The sequence below is a fragment of the Moschus berezovskii genome, chromosome 9, assembly GCF_049115385.1.
Source record: "Moschus berezovskii isolate FMDL1 chromosome 9, NW_MosBer_1.0, whole genome shotgun sequence".
Lineage (NCBI taxonomy): Eukaryota > Metazoa > Chordata > Mammalia > Artiodactyla > Moschidae > Moschus > Moschus berezovskii.
The window spans coordinates 91,399,041-91,420,353 of NC_142468.1; the positions used below are offsets into that span (position 1 = coordinate 91,399,041).

The 21,313-nt window shown below is 40.4% G+C and overlaps 1 protein-coding gene across 10 annotated transcripts in view; it reads left to right on the top strand.

Moving 5' to 3' along the window:
- Window positions 1-3,162: 3,162 nt before the first annotated feature.
- Window positions 3,163-21,313, top strand: part of GLCE (glucuronic acid epimerase) — a 108,773-nt gene continuing 90,622 nt past the window's right edge. For 4 of the 10 annotated variants that reach the window (XR_016038282.1, XM_055435390.2, XM_055435385.2 and 1 more), the window contains exon 1: window positions 3,163-3,359. The gene's annotated coding sequence lies outside the window, so the exon portion shown is untranslated. Of the gene's footprint in view, window positions 3,360-11,485; window positions 11,582-21,313 lie in introns of all 10 variants that reach the window. The other 6 variants (XM_055435389.2, XM_055435391.2, XM_088839949.1 and 3 more) reach the window with 4 other exon arrangements.

Genomic DNA, 21,313 nt, shown 5'->3' on the forward strand with positions numbered 1-21,313 from the left:
TCTGCTTATTTAACTTATATGCAGAATACATTATGCGAAATGCTGGGCTGGATGAAGCACAACATGGAATCAAGATTGCTGGGAGAACTATCAATAACCTCAGACTACACAGATGACACCACACTTATGGCAGAAAGCAAAGAAGAACTAAAGAGCCTGTTGATGAAAATGTAAGACGAGAGTGAAAAGTTGGCTTAAAACTCAACATTCAGAAAACTAAGATCATGGCATCTGGTCCCATCACTTCATGGCACATAGACAGGGAAACAGCGTCAGACTTTATTTTGGGGGGCTCCAAAATCACTGCAGGTGGTGACTGCAGCCATGAAATTAAAAGACGCTTGCTCCTTGGAAGAAAAGCTATGACCAACCTAGATAGCATATTAAAAAGCAGAGACATTACTTTGCCAACAAAGGTCCGTCTAGTCAAGGCTATGGTTTTTCCAGTAGTCATGTATGGATGTGAGAGTCGGATCACAGAGAAAGTTGAGCACCGAAGAATTGATGCTTTTGAATTGTGGTGTTGGAGAAGACTCTTGGGAGTCCCTTGGACTTCAGGGAGATCCAACCAGTCAATCCTAAAGGAAATCACTTCTGAATATTCATTGGAAGGACTGATGCTGAAGCTGAAATGCCAATACTTTGGCCACCTGATGCGAAGAACTGACTCACTGGAAAAGACCCTGATGCTGGGAAAGACTGAAAGCGGGAGGAGAAGGAGACGACAGAGGATGAGATGGTTGGATGGCATCAGTGACTTGATGGACATGAGTTTGAGGAAACTCCGGAAGTTGGCGATGGACAGGGAAGACTGGTGTGCTGCAGTCCATGGGGTTGCAAAGAGTTGGACACAACTTAGTGACTGAACTGAACTGAACTGATATATATATACACACACACACACAACACATACGTATCTGGAGTAGGAAATGGCAACCCACTCCAGTATTCTTGCCTGGAAAATCCCAAGGACAAGGAAAACTGGCAGGCTAAAGTCCATGGGGTTGCAAAGAGTCAGACACAACTGAGCAACTAGGCATATATATATATTAAATTTATAGTTTGTTAGCTTGTTTTATAACTTTTCATACTATTTAGACATTTGATATGTGGCCCCCCTTGTGTAGACTTTTGTAAGCCGTACAGCTGCTAGGGTTGGCTCTGGTATCTCATTTGATACAGAATCAAGTTGAATTAGCTTGGCCTGTTTTTTTAAGGTCCTTTACTATTGGCTCTCCCCTAAACTTACCTTCCACTGCTCTTCTGCAGGAATCCTCCGTGGACCATTCTGGTCCACTCAGATCCAGGCTTGGCCTTCATCCTCTCCTCTGTGCTTGGGTTCACTCTATTTTCTCTGAAAAACTTTTGCTTCTGCTCTGCATTTGTATAGGCCAACTACTATTTAAACACCCAGCCTCACAGTCATGTCTCCTCCTCTGGATTCTTCTAACAGCTTTTTTTCTGAGCCACTCATTGACACTCAAAGTGTGGAGCTGTGTGGAAGCCATTTTTGTTTTCATGCACAAGGTATATAGCTATAAGGAGATGTCAATATGCAACAGTCTTTAAACGAGGAAAGAGTATCCAGGAAAAAAAAAAATAGAAGAGTAGCTAAAGAATCAGGAGAAAGTAGTTAGGCAAGTAACCAAGGAGGAGATGGCTGGCATTGTCAAAAGGCTGCAGAATGGTCATTGGGAAAGATGCCCCCAAATAGAAAGAGGAATGACGTCCTTTGTGACCCCTGAAAGTTCAGACCATTGTGTGGGTGTAAACAGCATTGTAGTGGGGAAAATAAGAGATGAAAAGTAAAGACAGCAAATACAATTTAAAGAGTTATCTGAAAAGTTGGAGGAGGTTGGGTTGTTTTGTTCTGTGCAAAGGTGTCTGTGGGAAAAAAGAGCTAGATTAGAGGGGAACAGTGAGATCAGGGAAAGGATAGTTTGAGTAATCAAAATCTGGGAATGGTGGCCATCCAGGGCACAGTGCAGGGATTAACCTTGATGAGGAGAAAGGATTTGTTGTGGTAAAAGAAATGAATGCAGACTATAGCTCAGATATCCTAATCAAGAGACTGGACTTAAGGGTGAAGAAATTGGCTGTCACTGTATTGGAAAGACTAGGAAAGCCTGAATTTTCTGGAGCAGGTCTAAGATTTCTTACATAGTTGATCACCTTATCTGTGGATTCATCCAATCATGATATTCAGGGAAAAAATTCCAGAAAAGTTCTAAAAAGTTGCAGCAGCAACTATTTACATAGTATTTACATTGTATTAGGTATTATAAGTAATTTAGAGACAATTTAAAGTATATAGGCGATAGGTTATATGCAAATACTACAGTCATTTTTACATAAAGGACTTGAGCATCCACTATTTTAGTAGCTGCAAGTATCCTGGAACAAATACCGCAGGATATTGAGAGAAGACTGTATTTAAATATCATATTCTTCAGTCTTTCTTTTTACATTTATTCAGCGCCCTGAGTGCGCCAGACACTGGTGTCCACAGAGACACAACTTTTCATGTAATTTTGGAATTTGTTATAACGATGACTCAGTGAGATTTACTTTTCTAGAAGGCTTTCAGTATAAATAAACACCAGTTGGAAGGGAGTCTTTTGTCAGACCAGACGACCCTAGTAGGGGTTGAGAAAACACGGGCATCTCAACAATGGCGCCCTGTCAGAGGTGGAAAGGGAGGAGAGGCCCAGAGAGGGGGAAAAACAGGTTTAGACCTGGGTAACCCGAGGAGGGTGTGCCTTCAACCAGGAAGAAGTGTGCCTCTTAAGCACTTCAGGCCGCGCTGTAACCAAGGGTAACAGCGCTTCCGCTCACGGCAGAGTGAAAACCACCTTCCCTAACCAGATATATATTCGGAGCCTAACCAGGACTAGACACAAGCCAAGATTCTCCATCCAAGATTCCTTCCCAAGAACTTCCTCTGCCCCTGACTACTTAAATGTCACGGCTCTTGCCCCTGGTTTATTGATGCGGGGCGGGGGAGAGAAGAAGGGGTGGGAGAATCACCTTTCCTATTTTGCGATTGGTAGTATTAGGCTCCAAGTCCCGCCTCCCGCGCTGCCGCCAACAGGCTCTCAGAGTTGTCACTCGACTCACTGCGGCCGCCCCTCGCCGTGGCCCCGCCCCTCCCTGTGGCTGGGATCTCGCGGGAAGAGCAGCGGGTACGGCTGAGGCTCTGTCTCCAGGCTGCGCGCGGAGCGGGAGGGCTCTCCTCACACAGGCGCTTCCTCGCGGAGGGGTTGGAGCTGCGGCAGACGCAGGCCTGGGCCGCCCCTTCTCTGCCGCCTCCTTCTCTTCCTCAGGGTTCCCCGGTCCGCTTGCCCTACGACGCTGCCCAGGTGAGGAAGCCCGGAGCGCGTCTCCGCTGAGGAGCGGTCGGGGAGCGGGGACACGGAGCAACCCGGGCAGGCGGGCTCCTGACGGGGGCGGCTCCGCGGGCAGCGCGGCGCTGCCTGGTGTGCGCGAGGCTTGGCGGGGCTCGGGAGTGAGGAGGGCGAGGACGCGGTGGGGTGGGATCCGGGTGCGGACGCCCAAGGGCGGTGGAGCGGGTGCCAGGGCTTCTCCGGGTGAGGAGGCGGTTTATTGGGGGTCTGGGGTCTCTTCCGGCTTGGGGTTCGGATGGGTGGCAGTGGTTTGGGTCCCGGGTCTTTGGGGTCGAAGGAGATTTACCAGGATCCTTCGGTTCCTTGAGGTGGTATAGCGGGGTTCCGGGACAAGGGGTCCTTTCATCGCGGTCTAAGGCTCTTTTAGGGGCAGAGGATTCAGTTTTAGCCAGGTCCTAGGTCTCCGAAGGGGCAGATGTATGGGATCTTGGGGGTACTTTGAGCAGGAGTGGGCTTCTTTTTTCACATTCCTGGGATAAAGAAGCAGTGTATTGGGGTTCTGTCTGTTTATCGGGGTCCTCGGGCGGGAGGGGGATGTATCTGCGTCCTGCAGGGACTGGGACCGCCTTGGTGGGGCTGCTGGGGTTGGAAGGGTTTACGGCGGAGACCAGCGTCTTTATTGGGGTTTCTAGTTTGCCCAGAGTGGGGCGGTAACCTGGCATGGTCCCCAGTCTTTTCGGGGGCGACAGGGCGAGTTAGCGTGTCCACGGGAGATCTCGAAGGGAGGGCGCGGCTCTGCAGGCGCTGGATCGGCTCGTGGCGGGAAGGGAACTCTGGTGACATCTCGAGTTCATAATCTGTGGCTGGTCAGCATCCTGGAACAGATCTCTTTCCAGATGAGATTTACTCAACGTTTAGTTGAAGGATTGATCCGTGTAGTTGCCTAGTTGGAGAAATAGTGGGATTGTTCTGCAGTTTTCTTCTCTCTGCCCCGGGATCCCTGTCGGGGCGTGCTGATTTCTCTCCTCTGGGAACCAGAGTGGCAGACAGCACCTTAAGTGGGCATGTAGACACGTAGGAGGCGAATGTCCTTCGGGTGAGCGTGGAAGCCACTGAGGATAGGGAAGGCTGTGCGGTTTTGGCTTCCTTTCCTAGGTTAGGGTCTACTTTGCTGATCCTGCATTATTAGGTCTGTCCTGAAGTCCTGCCCGAGTGTTAGGCAGTCAGGTAGTGCTGGAAACTGTGTTCTGGCTTCTCTCTGTCGTTTGTAAAGCATTTGTGTAGAGAAATCAGTTCAAGTTCAGCCTCCAAGTAACGCATTGGAATTCGAAGTCCCAAAGCTAGAGCTCTGCAACACCGTGGTTTAAGACCTGTAAGGATGGCTAACAGAACTCTTTTAAATAATCCTGCTTAACAGTTTTATTGTATACAGTTAGTCTTGACTCATATGCAGAGTCCTTGGTAACTAGTCCAGACTTAGATGGAATTCAAATAAAATGACCTGTATGCATGTATATGTTCTTTTTTTTTTTTCCTTTAAATGTTTAAGTCAGAAAGCCTGTGCTTTTGCTTGACCGTTCCCCTGGTTAGATAGCTCCTTTATCATAGAGGCCTGTAAATCAAGTCTGATGTGGCTTGATTTGATGGAACCTGTACTTATAGTAATTCTGTAATTTGGGATAAACAGACAAATTTGAGTATGGCAAAGCAGGAAATTTTGCCTACTTTAATCTTTTTTTTTTTTTTGAGTGACAGTTTTCTTTTAATGACATTTCTTTTGATCTTAGAACCAGAAACATTAGTGATAGTATATTTAATTCTTGACTTTTATAATCATTTTAAAAAACAAGGGGGCTTCCCTGGTGGTCCAGTGGTTAAGAATCCACCTGCCAATGCAAGGGACATAGGTTTCATCCCCGAAGACCTGCAAGTAAGCCCATGCGCCACAACTACTGAGTCCACTCTCCTAGAGCCTGTGCCGTGCAACAAGAGAAGCCAATGCAGCGGGAAGCCCTCACACCGCAGTGAAGACTAGCCCCTGCTCACCGTGACTAGAGAAAGCACATGTATAGCAGTGAAGACCCAGGGCAGCCATAAATAAATAAATTTAAAAAATTAAAGAGAAAAAACAGGGAATTCTATACAGCAATATATAATTCTGAAAAGTTTAAGTGTTTTAGGGTTTTGTTTTAGTTTGGTTTTCGTTTTGGTTGTAAATTAAACCAAAATGCCTGTTTGACTTTTGTAACTATCAAAACTGATCAGTTGAGCAGATGTTTGATTGGAATCACAGCCAAAAAAACCCTAAGCAGACCTTTGTTTCCCCATTATTTTTAAAAGCCAGTGATAAATTAAGTGGATTTCAGTAACTTTTTAAAAGGCAGCTTTCATAATTTCTAAGTAAACATACTGATCAATCAACAAATATTTGATTATCTGCTAGGTGTCACAGCATGGTGTGTACCTCCATGTACAGTGATTACAGCTCTCATAAACCTGTATCAAGAGAAAGAGACAACAAATACATAAAATAATTGAGATGCTGATAAGAGAGAAATAAACAGGATAGTTTTGGGGTTCAGCTCACTTAAACATTAACCTCTGATAATATAACTGGTATTAGCAGCCTCTGTTATATAAGCATAAAATCTGTAAGGATAAACATCAAACTTAAAAGTGTTTGGGGAATTCTTTAGGAGAGAGTTGCAAAGACATGGAAAGGAGTTATTAATTATATGTGCTGTGCTGTACTTAGTCACTCAGTCTTGTCCGACTCTTTGGGACACCATGGACCATCGTCCGCCAGGTTCCTCTGTCTATGGGGATTCTCCAGGCAAGAATACTGGAGTGGGTTGCCATGCCATCCTCCAGGGGATCTTCCCAACCCAGGTATCAAACCCAAGTCTCCTGAATTGCAGGCGGATTCTTTACCAGAATTATCTGCTTTTATACTATTTGAATTTATTTCAATGAGCAGACATTATTTAGGTGTTAATTAGAGAAGTCTGAAAATTAAAACATTTTGGTCACGGTGCAAATTTGTGAAATGTTGCACAGGCTTTTTGTCAGTGTTGCCACTTCTGTGTGTACTAGTGAAGGAAAAATATATTTCAGTTATCTAAAATTACAGGAATGGGATGGGGAGGGGAACACAACAGAATAAGGTAAAAGACTGAAGCCCCAATAAAATGTGTAAACATGTTAAAGATGTTGGATATTTAATTGTATGAAGATAAATTAATCTTTGGCCTTTATTTTAAATTTCTTTTTTTTTCTAAAAAGACTTCTTAAAAGTCTTTTTAGACTCTCGAGAAGAATAAGTTGTATTTTTGTGGTGCCCCCTCCTGCTGTGGTGGGGCAGCAGGTCTTTTATTGTGGCATAGATTTCAGGATGGGTTTTTTTTTTTTTTTTGGTTAGACATATGGACATCTAATAGAAACGTTTTCTTGTGAGGGATATGAAGCATAAAAATAGTTTATAATTCATTATTACACTGCTAAAAAATGATAATACCAGAGTGTCTTTTGGATTATCATTCAAAATTCTAAAGTCATAGATGAGACATACTAAGCCAGTTTATAGAAAGGAAATCATAAGACATGAAATTCTGGTCTCAAACTGTGCTACTAACCATATGATCTTGGATTATTCCTTAGTCTTTCAGGGCCTCAGTTTCTATACATATAAAATGAAAGAAAGAGCAGTCCCTGTCAGTAATCAATATAAACTCGAGTGCCAGGGTTTATATTCCATGGTTTTTATATTGCACATCTACAATATTATATGTACAAAAACCGATAGATGCTATAAGAGTCACTAGTTCTCAGGGTACAACTAGTTCCATGTAATTTTTATTTATCATACCTAATTTTAGGCCTCTTCTTTTTTAAGATATATAGGAACTATTTAATTCAAGAATATACATTCATGAAGGTAAATGACTTTCTTTTGATAATTTAGCTTTATCTGTTAAAGCTAAATTTTATCTATTATTTTTCTTTCTGATCCCTGGTTCTGTAATGGAGTATTTATATGATAATGTAATGTCCTTATTTAATTCTGTGTGTAGAATGAGGTCTCTAGTGGTTGACCCCCTTTACACTACTGCCAAGGTAATTTTTCTAAAATGCGAATATGTTCGGTGCTTTTTTCTTAAAACTTATACGTCTCCCTTAACTACAGTATTTAGTTCTATGGTTACAAGGCCCTTCATCATCTGGCTCATCTCCTGCATTTCTAGCATCATACATCTCAAACTCCAACTGTACTAATACCGTCAGTTTACTGAAAGAGCCATACCATTTCCTAACTGAGAACCTTCTTATATATTCTCCCTCCTACTCAGAATGCCTTTCCTTCTCCTATCTTACTGACAGTCTACCGATTTTTCAAGATATAACTTAAGTGCTCTCTGCCTTTTGAGTCTTCTGCGTGCTCTGGTCCTCCCTCATCCAGCCCCACTGAGTTATTTACTATGTCTTGTTCATTCTTTCCCTTTGTTTATTAGTATGCTATAATTGTGTGTCTCTCTTCCAGGACTCAAAAGCAGATATATATTTGTCTTATTGGGGCTTCCCAGGTAGCACAGTGCTAAAGAATCCACCTGCCAATATAGAAGACATAAGAAATGTGGGCTCAATCCCTGGGTCAGAAAGATCCCTTAGAGTAGGAAATGGCAACCTGCTCCAGTATTCTTGCCTGGAAAATTCCATGGACAGAGGAGCCTGTTGGGCTACAGTTCATAGGGTCACAAAGAGTTGGACACGATTGAGCATGCACGCACGCTCGCACACACACATTTGTCTCATTACTTATTGAATGTTTATTGCTTATTTTACACAATTGGCTCTCATTACAGATTTGAACTCTTAGTGCCAAGCTTAGTATCTTCCAAATGTCTGAATTAATTGCAGATCTCAGTCTTGCTCCATTTTTCTAAAACGTTGGGCTTTCTAAATTATCTTGTTCTCTTGCCCCATGACTGCAACTGATATTAGGTCTATAGTACTTATCCTCATATTTAAGAAGAGAGATTACCAGCACCATAGGAGTTAGGTGTTAACTGTTAAACTTGCAGAAAAGTCGGGCAGAATTTTGAGGCAAACACTAATCACAGTATCTAAAATTGCTAAGAGAGTTGTGAACTGGTTTCTGTATTTCAGATCTTGTACATCAGTGATTTGGTGGATATTTTACCTTTTCTGCTTTCTGTACAGGAAATGATTTTTGCTGATGTATATGGGTTTTTATATTGGTTTAATAGTTTCTTTATATACATTGGGCTTCCTGGGTAGCTCAGACGGTAAACAATCTGCCTACAGTGCTGGAGACAAGGGTTCAATCCCTCGAAGGAGGGCATAGCAACCCACTCCAGTATTCTTGCCTGGAGAATCCCATGTACATAGGAGTCTGGCAGGCTGCAGCCCTTGGGGTTGCAAAGAGTCAGACAGGACTGAGCGATTAACACTTTCACACTTTCACTTTACATACATTACCTTTCATTCTCAAAACAAATCCTAAAAATTTAGTTAATTTTCTGAGGAAGTTAAGAAGCAGGCTATAACTAGCTCCAGGTCTGTCTAATTCCAGATTCTGTGCTTTTTAGAAATACTACATTGATTCATGTTGATACTTGGCAAAAAACAACAAAACTTTGTGAAGCAATTGTCCTTCAAACTAAAAAAAAAAATACTACATTGCTTTCTGTATGTGAATTTAGTGTATTTATAACTATTAATAGATATTTTACTCATTTTTTAAATTGAAGAAGTAGAGTGTAAGGTTTATCCTTTCAGCTATTTTGAAAAAAAGCTGAAGTAGAACATTTGAGATTGATTGGAGTTTGCTGCTGCTGCTGCTAAGTCACTTCAGTCGTGTCTGACTCTGTGTGACCCCATAGATGGAAGCCCACCAGGCTCCCCCATCCCTGGGACTCTCCAGGCAAGAACACTGGAGTGGGTTGCCATTTCCTTCTCCAATGTGTGAAAGTGAAAAGTGAAAGTGAAGTCGCTCAGTCGTGTCCGACCCCTAGCGACCCCATGGACTGCAGCCCACCAGGCTCCTCCATCCATGGGATTTTCCAGGCAAGAGTACTGGAGTGGCTTGCCATTGCCTTAATCCAGCTTCTAGAGTTAACATATGAGGGAACTGACATACACAAGAATAGTTAAATGACTTGCTCAAGATCACACAGCTTTGTACTTGGTTAAGATTTGTTGTCATAACTTTCCTTCCAAGGAGCAAGTGTCTTTTAATTTCATGGCTGCAATCAGCATCTGCAGTGATTTTGGAGCCCAAAAAAAATAAAGTCTGACACTGTTTCCACTGTTTTTCCATCTATTTCCCATGAAGTGATGGGACCAGATGCCATGATCTTTGTTTTCTGAATGTTGAGCTTCAAGCCAACCTTTTCACTCTCCTCTTTCACTTTCATCAAGAGGCTTTTGAGTTCCTCTTCACTTTCTGCCATAAGGGTAGTGTCATCTGCATATCTGAGGTTATTGATATTTCTCCCAGCAATCTTGATTCCAGCTTGTGCTTCTTCCAGCCCAGCGTTCCTCATGATGTACTCTGCATATAAGTTAAATAAGCAAGGTGACAATATACAGCCTTGACGTACACCTTTTCCTATTTGGAACCAGTCTGTTGTTCCATGTCCAGTTCTGACTGTTGCTTCCTGACCTGCATACAGGTTTCTCAAGAGGCAGGTCAGGTGGTCTGGGATTCCCATCTCTTTCATAATGTTCCACAGTTTATTGTGATCGACACAGTCAAAGGCTTTGGCATAGTCAATGAAGCAGAAATAGATGTTTTTCTGAAACTCTCTTGCTTTCTCCATGATCCAGCGGATGTTGGCAATTTGATCTCTGGTTCCTCTGCCTTTTCTAAAACCTGCTTGAACATCTGGCATGAAATTAAAAGACGCTTGCTCCTTGGAAGGAAAGTTATGACCAACCTTGATAGTATATTAAAAAGCAGAGACATTACTTTGCCAACCAAGGTCCTTCTAGTCAAGGCAATGGTTTTTCCCGTGGTCATGTATGGATGTGAGAGTTGGACTGTGAAGAAGGCTGATCGCCGAAGAATTGATGCTTTTGAACTGTGGTGTTGGAGAAGACTCTTGAGAGTCCCTTATACTGCGAGGAGATCCAACCAGTCCATTCTAAAGGAGATCAGTCCTGGATGTTCATTGGAGGGACTGATGCTAAAGCTGAAACTGCAATACTTTGGCCACCTCATGCGACGAGTTGACTCACTGGAAAAGACTCTGATGCTGGGAAAGGTTGGGGGCGGGAGGAGAAGGGGACGATGGAGAATGAGATGGCTGGATGGCATCACCGACTCTGTGGACATGAGTTTGAGTGTACTCCGGGAATTGGTGATGGACAGGGAGGCCTGGCGTGCTGTGATTCATGGGGTCGCGGAAAGTCGGACACGACTGAGCGACTGATCTGATCTGATCTGATCTGAAGATTTGTTGTTGTTATTAAGCTTGTTATGACCATTGGTATTGTAAAACTATTATTTGAAAGAAAAGCAAGTGCCTGATTCTCGCCCTACCCTCCCACTCCCCGGCCAAGGAAAAAAGCCTAGAGTGGCTTTCAGAAAAATGATGATGAGGATCTCAGAGTCTTAAGGACATGGCTCAGAGAAAATCCTGTCTTTGGATCATGACACATGGAGATGTCTCATTGCCTCTTCACTCACATGGTTCCCTAGACTTGGTTTCTTTCCTTCCTCTTTTTTATTTTCAAAAATATATTCACAGCTTACTGATCTGCCTGATGAAGTTATTAGCAGCAGCCTAATAACAGTAACTGTTTACATGCCAACCATGTAACTAATAGGGATACAAAAAATCATAAAATCTAGTCAATGCCCTGAAGAGGCTTAGTTTATTGGGAGTGGAAGGCAGTAAGTATTTAACTGCAATGCAGTATATAGAGATGCAACTCCAGGGGCTCAGAAGAAGGTAAATGTGGACTGGGCTAGTGGTTGTAGAAGTTTCTATGTAGAAAAGGTTTGGTTTAAGTTAGTGTTTAAATGAAGAGTTGGAGGGAAAGACTAAGGAAAAGAATATCTGGCCATGTGTGTGTATAATTTTTTTTTTTTAATGTAACCCATGTTCATGTCCCTTCAGCTGCAGTGGCCTCCTTGCTGTTTCAGAAGGCCTGGAACATAGTCTTCCAGATATCTGCGTGTCTCCCTCCATTCCTTCCTTCAGGTCAGAATTAAGGTATCACCTCTTTTGTAAAAGTCTGCCTTGTTAAAATTACAGCATCCCTCCCATGCATACCCTTCTATCCCTTTTCCTTGCTTTGTGTCTTTTTTTGTGCTTTTCTGCAGTCCCACATACTTTGTGTTTTTATTATCTTTCTACTGTATATCCCCTACTATCACATAAGGTCCATGAGGGCAGGGATTTTTACCCTTTTTATTTAGTGCTATATCCCCAGCACGCAGAATATTACCTGTTGTGAAGTAGCTGCTCACGTATTTGTTAAATGAATACAATAATCAAACTTTCAAGCAGTAAGATTGTTTGATCTAACCTCTCTCTTTCTTGCTGGCTGGCATGGAGCAAGAGGAACTTTCTTTTCCATTAAAAAATTTTTTCTAATACTTAAATTGTATACAGTATAGAAATCATGACATAAGAACTTCTACATATGTCATTGTGTAATCACCAAGAACCAAGTATAGAATACTTCTATTACCTTAGCAATTTTTCTTATTCCTTCTAGTCAGTACTTCCCAAAGGTAACCACTATTCTGACTTCTATCACAATAGTTTTGCTTTTCTTAAACTTCATATAAATGGAACCAAATCATTTTTTAAGTTAGCAGGACTTCATTCTTTTTCATTGCTGTGTAGCATTCTATTGTTGTATGAATATATATATATATATATATTGTTGTTGTACTGTTTATACACATTTGGGCTATTTCCAGGTTTTAACTTCTAGGAACAAAGCTTCTAAGAACAATTTTGTACCTATCTTTTTGTGAGCATAAAGATTCATTTCTTGTCTAAAAAAGTTAATCTCATCTCTGTGTGTGTGTGTGTATAGTGCTGTTGTTATTTAGTCACTAAGTTGTGTCCAACTCTTTTGCAACCCATGGAATCTAGCCCACCAGTCTTCTCTGTCCATGGGATTCCCCAGGCAAGAATACTTGAGTGAGTTGCTATTTCCTTCTTCAGGGGATCTTCCTGATCCAGGGCTTGAACCCACATCTCCTGCATTGGCAGGCAGATTCTTTACCACTGAGCCACCAGGGAGCCCATGTATAGAAAGATAAATACATCTCCACATAAAATTCTTAATTCCATATGGTCCTTAGCACATGCTGAAAAGTGAACGTGTGTTAGTTGCTCAGTTGTGTCTGACTCTTTGTGGCCCCCATGGACAGCAGCCTGCAGATTCTTCTGTCCTTGGGATTCTCCAGGTAAGAATACTGGAGTTGGTTGCCATTCCCTTCTCCAGGGGATCTTCCTGATCTAAGGATTGAGCCCAGGTCTCCTACTTGCAGGCAGAAGCATCTAGCACATACTAGATGATCATTAAATGACTGAAGATAAATTATTGACTAATCATGTACTGTAAGATGATCTCAAACTTATTAAAAAATGTTGGAGAACAGCTTCTGGTCCATATTTTTGTTCTTACATCTGACATAAAACATGTAGCACTTAACTTTGTCCAGATTCTACACATTTCTCTTTCCTTTTGGTTAACCTTTTTTAAAACCATATTGTTTCTAGAAGATGGGTGAAATATATCCAGAAAAGAGAAAATTCAAAATAGTTAATTTTAAGGTGTGAGTTTCAGAACTGGTTGACAGTTTTTTATTTTCTCCACATTAAAATGTCATTTCTTTTCAACAATTTGGTTCTACTATATGTATTTTATATATACATGTATATATATTTTATATAAATGTGTGTGTGTAGATATATATTTTTTACTATTCTATACAGTTGGAAATCATTTATACGACTGTGTAAGTTATGTTTTGGAATATGTCAAGTAAAGGCTTTCTTTTCTTTGATTGTGTGCATGCTTAGTCGCTCAGTCATGTCCAACTCTTTGTGACCCAAGGACTGTAGCCTTCCAGTCTTCTCTGTCCATGGAATTCTCCAGGCAAGAATACTGGAGTGGGTAGCCATTTCCTTCTCCAGGGGATCTTCTTGACACAGGGATTGAATCCAGGTCTCCTGCACTGCAGGCAGATTCTTTACCATCTGAGCTCAGTTCAGTTCAGTTCAGTCGCTCAGTCGTGTCTGACTCTCCGCGACCCCATGAATCACAGCACGCCAGGCCTCGCTGTCCATCACCAACTCCCAGAGTTCACACAAACTCATGTCCACAGAGTCAGTGATGCCATCCAGCCATCTCATTCTCGGTCGTCCACTTCTCCTCCCACCCCCAACCTTTCCCAGCATCAGAGTCTTTTCCAGTGAGTCAACTCGTCGCATGAGGTGGCCAAAGTATTGCAGCTTCAGCTTTAGCATCAGTCCTTCCAATGAACACCCAGGATTGATCTCTTTTAGAATGGACTGGTTGGATCTCCTTGCAGTACAGGGGACTCACAAGAGTCTTCTCCAACACCACAGTTTAAAATCATCAACTCTTCGGCGATCAACTTTCTTCACAGTCCAACTCTCACATCCATACATGACCACGGGAAAAACCATTGCCTTGACTAGAAGGACCTTGGTTGGCAAAGTAATGTGTCTGCTTTTTAATATACTATCAAGGTTGGTCATAACTTTCCTTCCAAAGAGTAAGCATCTTTTAATTTCATGGCTGCAATCAGCATCTGCAGTGATTTTGGAGCCCAAAAAAATAAAGTCTGACACTGTTTCCACTGTTTTTCCATCTATTTCCCATGAAGTGATGGGACCAGATGCCATGATCTTTGTTTTCTGAATGTTGAGCTTCAAGCCAACCTTTTCACTCTCCTCTTTCACTTTTATCAAGAGGCTTTTGAGTTCCTCTTCACTTTCTGCCATAAGGGTAGTGTCATCTGCATATCTGAGGTTATTGATATTTCTCCCAGCAATCTTGATTCCAGCTTGTGCTTCTTCCAGCCCAGCATTCCTCATGCTGTACTCTGCATATAAGTTAAATAAGCAAGGTGACAATATACAGCCTTGACGTACTCCTTTTCCTATTTGGAACCAGTCTGTTGTTCCATGTCCAGTTCTGACTGTTGCTTCCTGACCTGCATACAGGTTTCTCAAGAGGCAGGTCAGGTGGTCTGGGATTCCCATATCTTTCAGAATTTTCCACAGAATTGCCAACATTCGCTGGATCATGGAGAAAGCAAGAGAGTTCCAGAAAAATATCTATTTCTGCTTCATTGACTATGCCAAAGCCTTTGACTGTGTGGATCACCATCTGAGCTACCAGGGAGTAATTTTAGAAATGGCTTTAGTTGGTGAAGAATGCAAATGAGAGCCCCTATGGTAATAAGAGAGGTCATGAGAAATATTTTTCTAATTTGGGGGACGCTTTCAGTTCTCTTTTGGGGTGATTTCTTAGCTAAGACTTGAAAGATGAGTAGGAAATAAGGTGGATGAGATACCTAGCAGGGAATGGGGTAAAAGCACTGTAGGTGGGGAGCTGCATTTCCAGAGGGAGAGCAAGATAGACTTGGGAATCTGCAGACAATTCAGGAAGGTTAAAGCAGTGATTTTCAAGCTGCAGCGAGAGTATGAATCTCCTGGTAGGAGTGAGGCTCAGGAATTTGGAGTTCTTACATGTTCACAGGTAGTGGAGATGTTGTGGTTCCAGGATCACACTTTGCAAACCTCTGGGCCAGAGCCTGGGAAGCAAGAGAGAAGGAAGGAGTAGGGAGTGAAAGCAGGGACCATATCATGGAGGATCTTATAACTAATATAAGGAATTTGAACTTAAAGCAGTGGTATCCCACTGAAGAGTGCTAAGCAGAAAGGTGACCTTATGAGATTTTTTTATTTTGGGGGGGCAGTAGTGGTGGAGTAGTGGAAATAATCTTTAGAGGTAAACTCAATCTCCATTTGAAACTATACAGATTAATGTCTGAGAAATTACAGTTAACCCATCCATTAATAATTACTGTTTTTTCCCACTATCAGATTCAGTTCTTTTAAAGGGAAAGTTTGGTTTTATTTATTAATTTAGATGTTATATGTTTAATCAGTTTTTTCTTCCAGGGATATTCTTGTTTGTAATAAAATAAGTATTATTACAATTTAACTCATAATTACTTTGTTAATCCTGTTTGATAGAATTTGATTTTTGTTCATGTTGTACTGTATAATAGTCCAGAGTTGTCTTTTTATTGATTAAAAATAAGCCAGCTGGTAGTACTTATTGTATAGTAGGAGTGATCTTAATGATACTTAGTAATTTGAGTTAGGTTGTCATCAGCTTTCATAAATGTTATTAATTAGAAAGTTTTATTTCATCTGTTTAAATATCACATCAGTTTTGCAGTATTATAAACTTAAGAATGTGTGTGTGTATAGCTTGTTTTTTCCCGCCTAATTTTATAAGTTTTTAAGGACTCATTTTAAATACTTGGAGAAATGCAAAAAACAAAATCTAATGCTTCAGCTCAAATACAAGCTTAACTAACATTATGGTACACATTCTTCATCATTCCATGAATATATTGATTCATTTGTATACTGTTTATCCTCCTGTCATGAATTTATATAATAAAAAATTTCCTACTTTGTTAAAATTGCTTCAAAACTGAATTTTTAATAGCAGCATAAAATTCTATTGAATTAATGTGTAATGGTTTAATCATTCCCAATTATTGAATATTTTTTTCCTCTTCAGAGAACACTGAAGAAAATCTTTGTGTTTCTCCATACTTGATTATTTTCTTAGGATGAGAATAAAAATGTTCAGTTCATAAGCTAAGACCTTAAAAAAATTAAACACTGCCATATTATTTTCTAGAAAGGTTATCCCAGTTTACATACCAGTATCAGTATTACTCTCAAAAATTACCTTTTATAGGGAATTCCCTGGCAGTCTAGTGGTTAAGACTCCATGTTTCCACTGTAGAGGGCATAATCAGTCCCTGGTCAGGGAACCAAGATCCCTCATGCTGTGTAGTGTGGCCCCCAAAATAAATAAATTAAAAAAAATTTTAATCCAAATTTAATAAGCAAAACCACATGCATTATTTTATAAGGTAAAATATTTTAACTAGAATTAATGTTTTATTATAGTAGTTTTTTCTGTTAATAGATAAATTAATTTCTTTAATAGTTATTAAAAAAACTTACAAAATTCAAGGACCCAAACAGTTGCCACAGAGACAACTACTGTTACAACTTTTTTTTTTTAATAAGAAAGAATATAATTGAACAGAGGAAAATTTATGCGTCGAACCTGGACTGGTCACTTATGATAATATACATGCTACAATTCCATTCTCCCCAATCATTCCACCTTCACCCTCTCCCACAGAGTCCCAAAGACTGTTCTAAATGCCTATGTCTCTTTTGCAGTCTCTTATACAGGGTTCAGGTTACCATTTTTCTAAATTCCATATATATGCGTTAATATACAGTATTGATGTTTTTCTTTCTGGCTTACTTCACTCTGTATAATTGGCTCCAATTTCATCCACCTCATTAAAACTGATTCAAATGCATTCTTTTTGATGGCTGAGAAATACTCCATTGTGTATATGTACCAAAGCTTTCTTATCCATTCATCTGCAGATGGACATCTAGGTTGCTTCCATGTCCTGGCTATTATAAACAGTGCTGCAATGAACATTGGAGTACATGTGTCTCTTTCAATTCTGGTTTCCTCGGTGTGTATGCCCAGGAGTGCGATCGCTGGATCATATGGCAGTTCTATTTCCAGTTTTCTGAGGAATCTCCACACTGTTCTCCATAGTGGCTGTACTAGTTTGCATTCCCACCAACAGTGTAAGAGGGTTCCCTTCTCTCCACACCCTCTCCAGCATTTATTGCATGTAGACTTTTGGATAGCAGCCATTCTGACTGGTGTGAAATGGTATCTCATTGTGGTTTTGATTTGCATTTCTCTGATGATGAGGGATGTTGAGCATTTTTTCATGTGTTTGTTAGCCATCTTTATGTCTTCTTTGGAGAAATGTCTGTTTAGTTCTTTGGCCCATTGTTTGATTGGGTCACTTAGTTTTCTGGAATTAAGCTGCAGGAGCTGCTTGTATAATTTGGAGATTAATCCTTTATCAGTTGCTTCATTTGCTATTATTTTCTCCCATTCTGAAGGCTGTCTTTTCACCTTGCTTAGAGTTTCCTTTGCTGTGCAGAAGCTTTTGATTTTAATTAGGTCCCATTTGTTTATTTTTGCTTTTATTTCCAATATTCTGGGAGGTGGGTCTTGGAGGATCCTGCTGTGATTTATGTTGGAGAGTGTTTTGCCTACGTTCTCCTCTAGGAGTTTTATAGTTTCTGGTCTTACATTTAGATCTTTAATCCATTTTGAGTTTATTTTGGTGTATGGTGTTAAGAAGTGTTCTAGTTTCATTCTTTTACAAGTGGCTGACCAGTTTTCCCAGCACCACTTGTTAAAGAGACTGTCTTTTCTCCATTTTATATTCTTGCCTCCTTTGTCGAAGATAAGGTGTCCATAGGAGCATGGGTTTATCTCTGGGCTTTCTATTTTGTTCCATTGATCTATATTTCTGTCTTTATGCCAGTACCATACTGTCTTGATGATTGTGGCTTTGTAATAGAGCCTGAAGTCCGGCAGGTTAATTCCCCCAGTTCCATTCTTCTTCCTCAAAATTGCTTTGGCTATTCGAGGTTTTTTGTATTTCCATACAAATTGTGAGATTATTTGTTCTAGTTCTGTGAAAAATATTGTTGGTAGCTTGATAGGGATTGCATTGAATGTATAAATTACTTTGGGTAGTATACTCATTTTTACAATATTTATTCTTCCAATCCACGAACACGGTATATTTCTCCATCTATTAGTGTCCTCTTTGATTACTTTCACTAGTGTTTTATAGTTTTCTATGTACAAGTCTTTTGTTTCCTTAGGTAGATATATTCCTAAGTATTTAATTGTTTTCGTTGCAACAGTGAATGGAATAGTTTCCTTAATTTCTCTTTCTATTTTCTCATTATTAGTGTATAGGAATGCAAGGGATTTCTGTGTGTTGATTTTATATCCTGCAACTTTACTGTAATCATTGATTAGCTCTAGTAGTTTTCTGGTAGAGTCTTTAGGGTTTTCTGTGTAGAGGATCATGTCATCAGCGAACAGTGAAAGCTTTACTTCTTCTTTTCCAATTTGTATTCCTTTTATGTCTTTTTCTGCTCTGATTGCTGTGGCCAAAACTTCCAGAACTATGTTGAATAGTAGTGGTGAGAGTGGGCACCCTTGTCTTGTTCCTGACTTTAGGGGAAATGCTTTCAGTTTTTCACCATTGAGGATAATGTTTGCTGTGGGTTTGTCATATATAGCTTTTATTATGTTGAGGTATGTTCCTTCAATTCCCACTTTCTGGAGGGTTTTTATCAAAAATGGATGTTGAATTTTGTCGAAGGCTTTCTCTGCATCTATTGAGATAATCATATGATTTTTATTTTTCAGTTTGTTAATGTGGTGTATTACGTTGATTGATTTGCGTATATTGAAGAATCCTTGCATTCCTGGGATAAAGCCCACTTGGTCATGATGTATGATCTTCTTAATGTGTTGTTGGATTCTGATTGCTAGAATTTTGTTAAGGATTTTTGCATCTATGTTCATCAGTGATATTGGCCTGTAGTTTTCTTTTTTTGTGGGGTCTTTACCAGGTTTTGGGATTAGGGTGATGGTGGCCTCATGGATGGAGGAGCCTGGTAGGCTGCAGTCCATGGGGTCGCTAAGGGTCAGACACGACTGAGCGACTTCACTTTCACTTTTCACTTTCACACATTGGAGAAGGAAATGGCAACCCACTCCAGTGTTCTTGCCTGGAGAATCCCAGGGATGGGGGAGCCTGGTGGACTTCCGTCTATGGGGTCACACAGAGTCGGACACGACTGAAGTGACTTAGCAGCAGCAGCAGCAGCAGCAGCAGCAGGCCTCATAGAATGAGTTTGGAAGTTTCCCTTCCTCAGCTATTTTCTGGAAGAGTTTGAGTAGAATAGGTGTTAGCTCTTCTCTAAATTTTTGGTAGAATTCAGCTGTGAAGCCGTCTGGACCTGGGCTTTTGTTTGCTGGGAGATTTTTGATTACATTTTCAATTTCCGTGCTTGTGATGGGTTTGTTCAGATTTTCTGTTTCTTCCTGGTTCAGTTTTGGAAAGTTGTACTTTTCTAGGAATTTGTCCATTTCTTCCAGGTTATTCATTTTATTGCCATATAATTGCTGATAGTATTCTCTAATAATCCTTTGTATTTCTGTGTTGTCAGTTGTGATCTCTCCATTTTCATTTCTAATTTTATTGATTTGGTTCTTCTCCCTTTGTTTCTTGATGAGTCTGGCTAGTGGTTTGTCAATTTTATTCACCTTCTCAAAGAACCAGCTTTTGGCTTTGTTGATTTTTGCTATGGTCTCTTTTGTTTCTTTTGCATTTATCTCTGCCCTAATTTTTATGATTTCTTTCCTTCTACTGACCCTGGGGTTCTTCATTTCTTCCTTTTCTAGTTGCTTTAGATGTAGAGTTAGGTTATTTAGTTGACTTTTTTCTTGTTTCTTGAGGTGTGCCTGTATTGCTATGAACTTCCCCCTTAGCACTGCTTTTACAGTGTCCCAGAGGTTTTGGGTTGTTGTGTTTTCATTTTCATTCATTTCTATGCATATTTTGATGTCTCTTTTGATTTCTTCTATGATTTGTTCATTATTCAGCAGCGTGTTGTTCAGTCTCCATATGTTGGCACTTTTAATAGTTATTCTCCTGTAATTGAGATCTAATCTTACTGCATTGTGGTCAGAAAAGATGCTTGGAATGATTTCAATTTTTTTGAATTTACCTAGGCTAGATTTATGTCCCAGGATGTGATCTATCCTGGAAAAGGTTCCGTGTGCGCTTGAGAAAAAGGTGAAATTCATTGTTTTGGGGTGAAATGTCCTATAGATATCTATTAGGTCTAACTGTTCTATTATATCATTTAAAGATTGTGTTTCCTTGTTAATTTTCTGTTTAGTTGATCTATCCATAGATGTAAGTGGGGTGTTAAAATCTCCCACTATTATTGTGTTATTGTTAATTTCCCCTTTCATACTTGTTAGTAATTGTCTTACATATTGCGGTGCTCCTATGTTAGGTGCATAAACATTTATAATTGTTATATCTTCTTCTTGGATTGATCCTTTGATCATTATGTAGTTTCCTTCTTTGTCTCGTTTCACAGCCTTTGTTTTAAAGTCTATTTTATCTGATATGAGTATTGCTACTCCTGCTTTCTTTTGGTCTCTATTTGCATGGACTATCTTTTTCCAGCCCTTCACTTTCAGTCTGTATGCGTCCCTCGTTTTGAGGTGGGTCTCTTGTAGACAACATATATGGGGGTTTTGTTTTTGTATCCATTCAGCCAGCCTTTGTCTTTTGGTTGGGGCATTCAACCCATTTACGTTTAAGGTAATTATTGAAAAGTAGGATCCCGTAGCCATTTTCTTTATTGCTTTGGGTTCAAGTTTATACACTCTTTCTGTGATTCCTGTCTATAGAAGATCCTTTAGCATTTGTTGGAGAGCTGGTTTGCTGATGCTGAATTCCCTCAGCTTTTGCTTGTCTGTAAAGCTTTTGATTTCTCCTTCATATTTGAATGAGATCCTTGCTGGGTATAGTAATCTGGGCTGTAGGTTATTTTCTTTCATCACTTTAAGTATATCTTGCCACTCCCTTCTGGCCTGAAGAGTTTCTGTTGAAAGATCAGCTGTTATCCTTATGGGAATCCCCTTGAGTGTTATTTGCTGCTTTTCCCTTGCTGCTTTTAATATTTGTTCTTTGTGTTTGATCTTTGTTAATT